The sequence below is a fragment of the Mirounga leonina genome, unplaced genomic scaffold (genome assembly GCF_011800145.1).
Source record: "Mirounga leonina isolate KUSES-001 unplaced genomic scaffold, KU_Mleo_1.0 Mir_173, whole genome shotgun sequence".
NCBI classification, from domain to species: Eukaryota; Metazoa; Chordata; class Mammalia; order Carnivora; family Phocidae; genus Mirounga; species Mirounga leonina.
Genome location: NW_023270447.1, coordinates 8,656,514 through 8,667,247, shown reverse-complemented (window position 1 = coordinate 8,667,247; position 10,734 = coordinate 8,656,514). Strand labels below are relative to the sequence as shown.

Sequence of the window (10,734 nt, the reverse complement as noted above, 5' to 3'; positions counted from 1 at the left end):
ATTTTAATTTATTCATAAAGACATTTGTTCAGTAAATGTTTGTTGGATTTTGCTAGCCAGTTTTCTAAGTCCTAGGCACTAGGAATACAATGAAAAAAAACCACAGAAATTTTATTCTCCATCACTTCAACCTCTTTGGACAGTATATGAATGCAGACAGTAAATTAGATATCTCAGAATAGCATCATTTGTAAATTTAGTAACCAAATTTCATTACACAGACTTCTGGATTTAGTTCAGACATATAGAGAGCTAGCGTGTCATTGTCACTCTTAGAACAAGAGAAAAAAGTTGAACAGGCTGCAAATTAGATTTTTCTTGAACTCTAGAGAGAACTGGAGTGGGAAGGAAAAGAATTCAGCCAATATCTGGAGAAAAAGAAGCACAGGCAGGGAGAAACAGGACACAGCCATTTGTTTACCTGGGTTAGATGCCACCAAATGCCATATGAGTCAGTGAAAATATTAAGGTAGACATTGTCAATTAATTGCAAAAGGCTGAGTATGGTTAGTGTGAAACTGTAAAGCCCCTGAGGGCCACAGACATAGGATAGTTGTGTCCCTTCTGCAGAGTGTTTTCTCTAGGAGCCCCACAAGGTGCTCAGGGAATGTCATGGAGAAATCTGAATAATGCAAAAAACAAACAAACAAGAAAAAAAAAAAAAAAAAACCTTCCTTCATGGTTCTTCCTGGGATTGCAGGATGATAACCATTGCCAAAACTCCATCCAGACCCGTCTCTCTCTATCTCCCTCATGAAATAAGTTTTTTTCTGCATGGGATTTTGCAGGTAGGAAGACAGCCAAATTAGTAGATCACGTGCAGAGGTGGAAATTCATTGCAACTCAAGGAGGCTGCCACCCATTCCCACCCCAGATGTGTCACCCCTTCTGATCTAAGGAACAAAATCCTTAATCTGTAGGAGTTAGGGCCTCAAAACTGTGAACTAATGGTACTAGTGGAAAAGCACTGCAGTTAAGGAGGGAAACAAGGAATTAAAAAAAATGTTTCTACTTGGAGAAGGAGCTCTAGGGAATACACTAACCCTAGCTGTGCATCTGGAGAAGAGACAGTATACTTACAAAGGGCACATGGCTGAGATCAAGGCTTATAGTGTCTACTTAAGACTGAGGCTTATCAGAGCATCACACACCCCACCCAACTCCCTACCAACAAGCTAACATGCATCTAGTAAAACTAATAGTGGAAAACATCTGGGAGAACTGCAAGACATGGGCTTTCTCTAGAGAGAAATGCAAAGGAAAACTCAAAACTAAGTGGAGAGACAAACAAAAGATATTACTAGAAGAATTAGTAGCATTTGATGCACTGAGGATAACCCGAACAACAACAAACCCAGCCCTACATCACAGCCAAGTGAGACTCATCCAAGGAATGCAAGGTTTGCTCAATTTTGAAAAAAAAATGTATTTTATCATATTAACAGACTAACTAAATAAGAACACATTTTATCAACAGATGAAGAAAAAATGTATTTGACAAAATCAGATATCTGTCCCTGATGAAAACATTCCACAGACTAGGAGCAGGATACTTCCTTAATCCAATAAAGAACATCAACAAATCCTTCAGCTCACATCATATTTGAGGAGAGACTACTTTCTGCCTAAGATCAGAAATAAAGCAAGGCTGTCTCCTTTCCCTACTCATATTCAACGTTACGTTGATGTGCTAGTGAGAAAGATTTGCAATAAGGTAGAAAGAAAAAGGAAAATAAAAGGGCATATAGGTTAGGAGAGGAGAGGTGGGGTGCCTGTGTGGCTTGGTCAGGTAAGCGTCTGTCCTTGGCTCAGGTCATGATCTCAGGGTCCTGGGATTGAGCCCCACATGAGCCCCTGCATCAGGCTCCCTGCTCAGGAGGGAGTCTGTTTCTCCCTCTCCCTCCCCTGCCGCTCCCTTGTTTGTGCTCTCTCTGTCTCTGTCAAATAAATAACTAAAATATTTAAAAAAAAGAAAAAGAGGAGAAATAAAACAAAAGATATGATTGTCTATACAGATAATCACAAAGAATCTAAAAAAAGACTCCCAGAGCTTTAAATATGTACAATCCATTTTATATCAATATTTTTTGTCAATAATTTATTTATTTATTTATTTTATTTTATTATGTTATGTGAGTCACCATACAATAATACATCATTAGGGTTTTTTTTTTTATTTTTTTATTGTTATGTTAATCCCCATACATTACATCATTAGTTTTAGATGTAGTGTTCCATGATTTATTGTTTGTGCATAACACCCAGTGCTCCATGCAATATGTGCCCTTCTTAATACCCATCACCTGGCTAACCAATCCCCCCTCCCCCCTCCGTTCTAGAACCATGTTTGTTTCTCAGAGACCATAGTCTCTCATGGTTCATCTCTCCCTCCAATTCCCCTCCCCTCATTTTTCCCTTCCTTCTCCTAGTGTCCTCCATGCTATTCCTTATGTTCCACAAATAAGTGAAACCGCATGATAATTGACTTTCTCTGCTTGACTTATTTCACTTAGCATAATCTCCTCCAGTCCCATCCATGTTGATGTAAAAGTTGGGTATTCACCCTTTCTGATGGCTGAGTAATATTCCTTTGTATATATGGACCACATCTTTATCCATTCATCTGTTGAAAGGCATCTCGGCTCTTTCCACAGTTTGACTATTGCGGACATTGCTGCGATGAACATTGGGGTGCATATGGCCCTTCTTTTCACTACATCTGTGTCTTTGGGGTAAATACCCAGGAGTGCAATTGCTGGGTCATAGGGTAGCTCTATTTTTAAATTTTTGAGGCACCTCCACACTGTTTTCCAAAGTGGCTGTACCAACTTGCATTCCCACCAAAAGTGTAAGAGGGTTCCCCTTTCTCCACAACCTCTCCAACATTTGTTGTTTCTTTCCCTGTCCATTTTTGCCATTCTAACTGGTGTAAGGTGGTATCTCAATGTGGTTTTGATTTGAATTTCCCTGATGGGTAATGATGATGAACACTTTTTCATGTGTCTGTTAGCCATTTGTATGTCTTCTTCAGAGAAGTGTCTTTTCATATCTTCTGCCCACTTTTTGACTTGATTATTTGTTTTTTGGGTGTTGAGTTTGAGAAGTTCTTTCTAGATTTTGGATACCAGCCCTTTATCTGTAGTGTCATTTGCAAATATCTTCTCCCATTCTGTGGGTCGCCTCTTTGTTTTGTTGACTGTTTCCTTTGCTGTGCAGAAACTTTTTATCTTGATGAAGTCCCAAAAGTTCATTTTTGCTTTTGTTTCACTAGCTTTTGGAGATGTATCTTGAAAGAAGTTGCTGTGGCCAATGTCAAAGAGATTACTGCCTATGTTCTCTTCTAGGATTTTGATGGATTCCCGTCTCACATTGAGGTCTTTCATCCACTTTGAGTTTATCTTGTGAATGGTGTTAGAGAATGGTCAAGTTTCATTCTGCATGTGGCTGTCCAATTTTCCCAGCACCATTTATTGAAGAGACTGTCTTTTTTCCATTGCATGTTTTTTCCTGCTTTGTCAAAGATTATTTGACCATAGAGTTGAGGGTCCATATCTGGGTTCTCTATTCTGTTCCATTGGTCTGTATGTCTGTTTTTGTGCCAGTACCATGCTGTCTTGGTGATCACAGCTTTGTAATATAGCTTGAAATCAGGCAACGTGAAGCCCCCAGCTTTGTTTTTCTTTTTCAACATTTCCTTGGTGATTCAGGGTCTTTTCTGATTCCATACAAATTTTAGGATTGTTTGTTCCAGCACTTTGAAAAATGTCATTGGAATTTTGGTCAGGATGGCATTGAAGGTATAGATTGCTCTGCATAGCATAAACATTTTAACAATGTTTATTCTTCCGATCCATGAGCATGGAATATTTTTCCATCTTTTTGTGTCTTCTTCAATTTCTTTCCTGAGTGTTCTGTAGTTCCTAGAGTACAGATACTTTACCTCTTTGGTTAGGTTTATTCCGAGGTATCTTATGGTTCTTGGTGCTATTGTAAATGGAATCATTTCTCTAATTTCTCTTTCTATAGTTGCGTTGTTAGTGTATAAGAAAGCAACTGATTTCTGTGCATTGATTTTGTATCCTGCCACATTACTGAATTGCTGAATGAGTTCTAGTAATTTGGGGATGGAGTCTTTTGGTTTTCCACATAAAGTATCATGTCGTCTGTGAAAAGAGAGAGTTTGACTTCTTCTTTGCCAATTTGAATACCTTTTCTTTCTTTCTGTTGTCTGATTGCTGTTGCTAGGACTTCTAGTACTATGTTGAACAATAGTGGCAAGAGTGGGCATCCTTGACGTGTTCCTGATCTGAAGGGAAAGGCTCTCAGCTTTTCCCCATTGAGGGTGATATTTGCTGTGGGTTTCTCATAGATGGATTTTATGATCTTGAGGAATGTTCCCTCTATCCCTATACTCTGGAGAGTTTTAATCAGGAAAGGATGTTGTATTTTGTCAAATGCTTTTTCTGCATCAATTGAGAGGACCATATGGTTCTTCTCCCTCCTCTTATTAATGTGTTCTATCACATTGATTGATTTGCGAATGTTGAACCACCCTTGCATCCCGGGGATAAATCCCAGTTGGTCGTGGTGGATGATCCTTTTAAAGTATTGTTGGATACTATTAGCTAGGATTTTGCTGAGGATTTTGGAATCCATATTCATCAGGGATATGGGTCTGAAATTCTCCTTTTTGATGGGGTCTTTGCCTGGTTTGGGGATTAAGGTAATGCTGGCCTCATAGAATGAGTTTGGAAGTTTTCCTTTTGTTTCTATTTTTTGAAACAGCTTCAGTAGAATAGGTATTATTTCTTCTTTGAATGTTTGGTAGAATTCCCCAGGGAATCCATCAGGCCCTGGACTCTTGTTTTTTGGGAGGTTTTTGATCACTGCTTCAATCTCTTTACTGGTTATTGGCCTATTCAGGTTGTCAATTTCTTCCTGTTTCAGTCTTGGCAGCTTATAGGTTTCCAGGAAGGCCTCCATTTCATCCAGATTGCTCAGTTTATTGGCCTATAGTTGTTGATAATAATTTCTAATAATTGTTTCTATTTCCTTGGTGTTAGTCGTGATCTCTCCCCTTTCATTCATAATTTTATTAATTTGGGTCCTTTCTCTTTTCTTTTGGATGAGTCTGGTCAGTGGTTTACCGATCTTATTAATTCTTTAAAAGAACCAACTTCTAGTTTCGTTGATCTGATCTAGTATGTTTCTGGTTTCTAATTCATTGATTTCTGCTCTAATTTTAATTATTTCTCTTCTAATGCGTGGCTTAGGCATCGTTTGTTGCTTTTTCTCTAGTTCTTTAAGGTGTAGAGTTAGTTGGTGAATTCGGGATTTTTCTATTTTTTTGAGTGAGGCTTGGATGGCTATGTATTTCCCCCTTAGGACTGCCTTTGCAGTATCCCATAGGCTTTGGACTGATGTGTTTTTGTTCTCATTGATTTCCATGAATTGTTTAAGTTCTACTTTGATTTCCTGGTTGACCCAAACATTCTTGAGCAGAGTGGTCTTTAGCTTCCAAGTGTTTGAATTTCTGCCAAATTTTTTCTTGTGATTGAGTTCCAGTTTTAGAGCATTGTGGTCTAAGAATATGCAGGGAATAATCTCAATCTTTTGGTATCAGTTGAGACCTGAGTTGTGACCCAGTATGTGGTCTATTCTGGAGAAAGTTCCATGTGCGCTCGAGAAGAATGAGTATTCTGTTGTTTTAGGGTGGAATGTTCTGTAAATATCTATGCGGTCCATCTGGTCCAATGTATCATTCAAAGCTCTTGTTTCCTTGTTGATTTTCTGCTTAGATGATCTGTCCATTGCTGAGAGTGGAGTATTGAGGTCTCCTACAATTAACGTATTGTTATCAATATGACTCTTTATTTTGGTTAACAGTTGGCTTATGTAGGTGGCTGCTCCCATGTTGGGGGCATAGATATTTACAATTGTTGATCTTCTTGTTGGATAGACCCTTTAAGAATGATATAGTGTCCTTCTGTGTCTCTAATTACAGACTTTAATTTTAAATCTAATTTTTCTGATATAAGAATTGCTACTCCAGCTTTCTTTTGAGGTCCGCTGGCATGGAAGATGGATCTCCATCCCTTAACTTTCAGTCTGGATGTATCTTTAGGTTCAAAATGAGTCTCTTAATGGCAGCACATGGATGGTTCCTGTCTTTTTATCCAATCTGCAATCCTGTGCCATTTTATGGGAGCATTTAGACCATTCACGTTGAGAGTGATTATTGAAAGATATGAATTAATTGTCATAATGTTGCCTGTGAAGACGTTGTTTTTATAGATTGTCCCTGTAAATTTCTGTTGTATATCACTCTTGGGTTCTTTCTCCTTTTATAGCACCCTCCCCTTAATATTTCTTGCAGGGCCGGCTTAGTGGTCACATATTCTTTCAGTTTCTGCCAGTCTTGGAAGCTCTGCATCACTCCATCCATTCTAAATGAAAGCCTTGCCGGATAAAGTATTCTTGGCTGCATGTTCTTCTCATTTAGTACCCTGAATATGTCTCGCCAGGCCTTTCTGGCTTGCCAGGTCTCTGTGGATAGGTCTGACGTTATTCTGATGTTCCTCCCTCTGTACGTAAGGAATCTCTTCCCCCTAACTGCCCTTAAGATGGTTTCCTTGGTTCTAAGATTTGCAAGTTTTACTATTACATGCCGGGGTGTTGGCCTGTTTTCCTTGATCTTGGGAGGGGTCCTCTCTGCCTCTAGGACGTGAATGTTTGTTTCATTCCCCAGATTAGGGAAGTTCTCAGCTACGATTTGCTCAAATACGTCTTCTAGTCCTCTCTCTCTGTCCATTCCCTCCAGGATTCCAGTTATTCTGACATTGGAACACTTCATGGTGTCACTTATTTCTCTGATTCTATTTTCATGGATTCTGAGTTGTTTTTCCCTGGCCTCCTTTTTTCCCTTTTTATCTATTATATTGTCTTCCAGGTCGCCCTTTCGTTCTTCTGACTCAGTTACCCTAGCTGTTAGATTATCTCTATTGGACTGGATCTCATTGATAGCATTTTTAAGTTCTGCCAATTCACCTTTTATTTCTGCCCTTAGAGACTCTATGTTGCCATTAATTGATTTCTCTATTCTAGCCATTGTCTTCACAATTGCTAGCCTGAATTCCATCTCTGACAACTTGGTTATGTCTGCATTCATTTGTAAATCTGTAGCATAAATCATAATCTCTGAGTCTTTTCTGTTTTGGGGGCTCCTCCTCCTAGTCATTCTGTTGATGGGTGTTTGAGGGAATGTATAGAGTCCAAATTATTGACCAGAACCCCAGCAAGATGCACCTGTTTTCTTGGGACCTTAGGGTTCCTGGCCTCTTGTTTTCCCAGCCTGTCTTCTGTGGGAGGGGCCTGCTGCGCTGTTACTCAGGCAACCCTGTTCGGGGCGGGAGGGGGGAGTTGCCCTGCCCCCCTGTGGTGGGGGATGGGCTCAGTGGGAATCAGTTTTGGGGGCTTTTGTTCTTCGGTGGCTTTCCCTGGCGGCTTTCCGCATCTCTTCCGCAAGTCAGAGCAGAAGAGACCGTTTCCAACCCTCTGCCTCAGAGCAGAGAGACCGCAGTCTGTTCTTCAGTGAGTTCTCCAGGCCACACTGTCTTCGTTTCTGTCCGTGCTGCTATAGACTGCAGCGTCCAACGACGTGGATGGAACTGGAGGGTATTATGCTGAGCGAAATAAGTCAATCAGAGAAAGACATGTATCATATGACCTCACTGATATGAGGAATTCTTAATCTCAGGAAACAAACTGAGGGCTGCTGGAGTGGTGGGGGGTGGGAGGGATGGGGTGGCTGGGTGATATGTGATATGATATGAAACTGGGGAGGTTATGTGCTCTGGTAAGCGCTGTGAATTGTGTAAGACTGTTGAATCTCAGATCTGTACCTCTGAAACAAATAATGCAATATATGTTAAGGAAAAAAAAGAAGATAGCGGGAGGGGAAGAAACAAACTGAGGGTTGTAGAGGGGAGGGGGGTGGGAGGATGGATTAGCCTGGTGATGGGTATTGAGGAGGGCATGTTCTGCATGGAGCACTGGGTGTTATGCACAAACAATGAATCATGGAACATTATATCTAAAACTAATGATGTAATGTATGGGGATTAACATAACAAAAAGATTAAAAAAAAAAACCTGCAGCTGCCTGGGTTGTGCGCTCCTCCACAGCGCTCCAAGTCCTGCCTCCAGGTCAGGGCCCATCTCTGCCCTTTGTGCTTCTAAAACCACCAGCCACTCCCAGTTTGCCTGTGCGACCCCACCGCTCCAGATTTCAGCCCTGGGGGCTGCCCTAAAGTCCTTTCCCCCGCCACTACCGGTCTGCGAGTCTGTGCCCTGTCCCCAGCGTGCGAGGCTGTCGCTCACCGGCGGTGTAGGATCCCCATGGCCAGGCACTGTCCCACTGCTCTTTGTCCTCCGATATCTGCCCGCAGAATCACGGCTCTCTGCTTCATATGTCAAAACCAACCGCCTGCGATATTCTGTTTGTAGAGATCCAGATCTTCTTATGTCTCAGGCTGGTTTCGTGGGTGCTCAGGGTGGTCTGGTAGATATCCAGCTCAATTCCGGGGACCATTTGAAATACGGTCCCCTACTCCTCCATCATCTTTCCCCCATCCTTCAATAATGCTTTTAAAAGCTTGTAAAAATTGCAAGCTAAGAAAGCATACTAATTTGCTCTATGGAGTTGACAATGACTCCTTAAATATTAAAATATATCTCCTAAAGTTCCAGCCAGGTCCTACTGCAGTCCTGCAGTCTCCCACCGCCTCTTTCCTTTCAACATGACAGATGGCGCCGTGTCCTTTGTTTGCCAAGGACTGCCTGGCAGGTGGAGTGGCCATGGCCATCTCCAAGACCGTGGTAGCATCCATCAAGTGGGTCAAGCTGCTGCTGCAAGTGCAGCATGCCAGAAGGCAAATCACCACAGATAAGCAGGAGGGCGGGCATTATAGACTGGGTGGCTCATTCCCCTGAGGAGCAGGGAGTGCTGTCCTTCTGGCATGGTAACCTGACCAATGTCATGTGCTGCTTCCCCACCCAGGCCCTCAACTTTTCCTTCAGGGATAAATAGAAGCTCTTCCTGGGTTGTGTGGACAAGAGAACCCAGTTTTCGCACTACTTTACAGGGAGCCTGGCATTAGGTGGTGCCAGTGGGGCCACATTCTTGTGTCTTGTGTATCCTCTTGATGTTGCCCACACCCATCTAGCAGCTGATGTGGGCAGAGCTAGAGTTGAAAGGAAATTCAGAGGCCTTGGTGGCTGCCTGGTTAAGATCTACAAATCGGATAGGATGAAGGGCCTGTACCAGGCTTTAATGTGTCTGTCCAAGGTATTCTCATCTACCCGGCTGCCTACTTTGGTATCTCTGACCCTGCAAAGAGCGTGCTTCCAGATCCCAAGAATACTCACATCTTCATCAGCTGGATGATCGCACAATCCATCAGAGCGGTTGCTGGGTTGGCTCCCTATCCATTTGACACTGTTTGTGTCAGTATGATGAACACATGAGAACTGTGTCAGAACACAAAAGAACTGACATCTTGTACACGAGCATGCTTGACTACTGGAGGAAGTTTGCTCTCGATGAAGGAACCAAAGCTTTTTTCAAGGGCGCATGGTGCAATGTTCTCAGAGGCATGGGTGGTGCTTTTGTGCTTGTCTTGTGATGGAATCAACTAGTTCAGGTAAGTTTTTTACCTAGTTATTTCCCCCTGTGAACAGGCATGTATTATATAACATACCTAGAGTATTTTTGACAGACTATTAGCTGTTTATCGGTGGCAACTATTTACTGGTTCAAAATGGGAAGCAATAATATTCATCTGATCCATTTTTTTCTTAAAGCCATTTCCATGATGATGAGACTTAATTTTATTTTTTATTTTATTCACTCCTGTTAAATAAATCTGAAGAAATAAAAAAGATCTGAAATAAAAAAAAATGCATCTTAGAAACAACTACTTTTAGTTTTTTCATAAAGAATATTGATCCATTTTTTTTTTTTCAAACAATGGATAGATTCCAAAATTCTTTGTAACTAATTCATTAAAATTGTATGACTAGGTCTCTGGGAGTATACTTATCTTCTTATTTTCTATTGAGAGGGCCTGGTATTTAACTAAAGACAATCTCACGCCATGAAGATAAACACTTAAAATGGAGAGTTCTCAATGACATTTCAATTATTTTTTACATAATTTTATTACAATATAATCTTTTTTTTAAGAGTGGCCCTAATTTTTCTTATTAACTTTCTCAGAATGTCACTGATTTCAGTAATTTCATATTCATCTGTAAACAGATTTTTCTTTGGATTTATTTTATGATTATACTACTTGCACACCACCTGTTATAATTGTTTCACTATGGCTTAGTCCCTTTTCCTTTAAGTACTGGGGGTAACTTTGTGTTTAGTGCTCTAACCTTTAGCAAAACCTTCCACCATAATTTGCTAGGGATAAGAGGTAGTTAAGAAATCAGCTTTACATTTGAATACCAAAATTAATTAAATGGACATCAGTAGGATTGTTTTAGAGCATGTGTCCCACATTAGACATCCATTTTCCTAACCAATATTTGCTTATAAAGGTCTACATTTCTCAAGAAAATTGTTAGTAAGTAATATTTACATCTTCTTAAAGCTATTTCAGTGCTATGACTTCAAATGTTTTCACTCAATAGGTACCCTAGGGCTCTCTGAACTTTCTAGTGGAACAT

The 10,734-nt window shown here is 40.7% G+C and overlaps 1 pseudogene; it reads left to right on the top strand.

Annotated features, from left to right (window-relative positions):
• The first annotated feature begins 8,798 nt into the window (after window positions 1–8,798).
• On the top strand, window positions 8,799–9,683 carry LOC118020169 (annotated as a pseudogene).
• The last annotated feature ends 1,051 nt before the right edge of the window (window positions 9,684–10,734 follow it).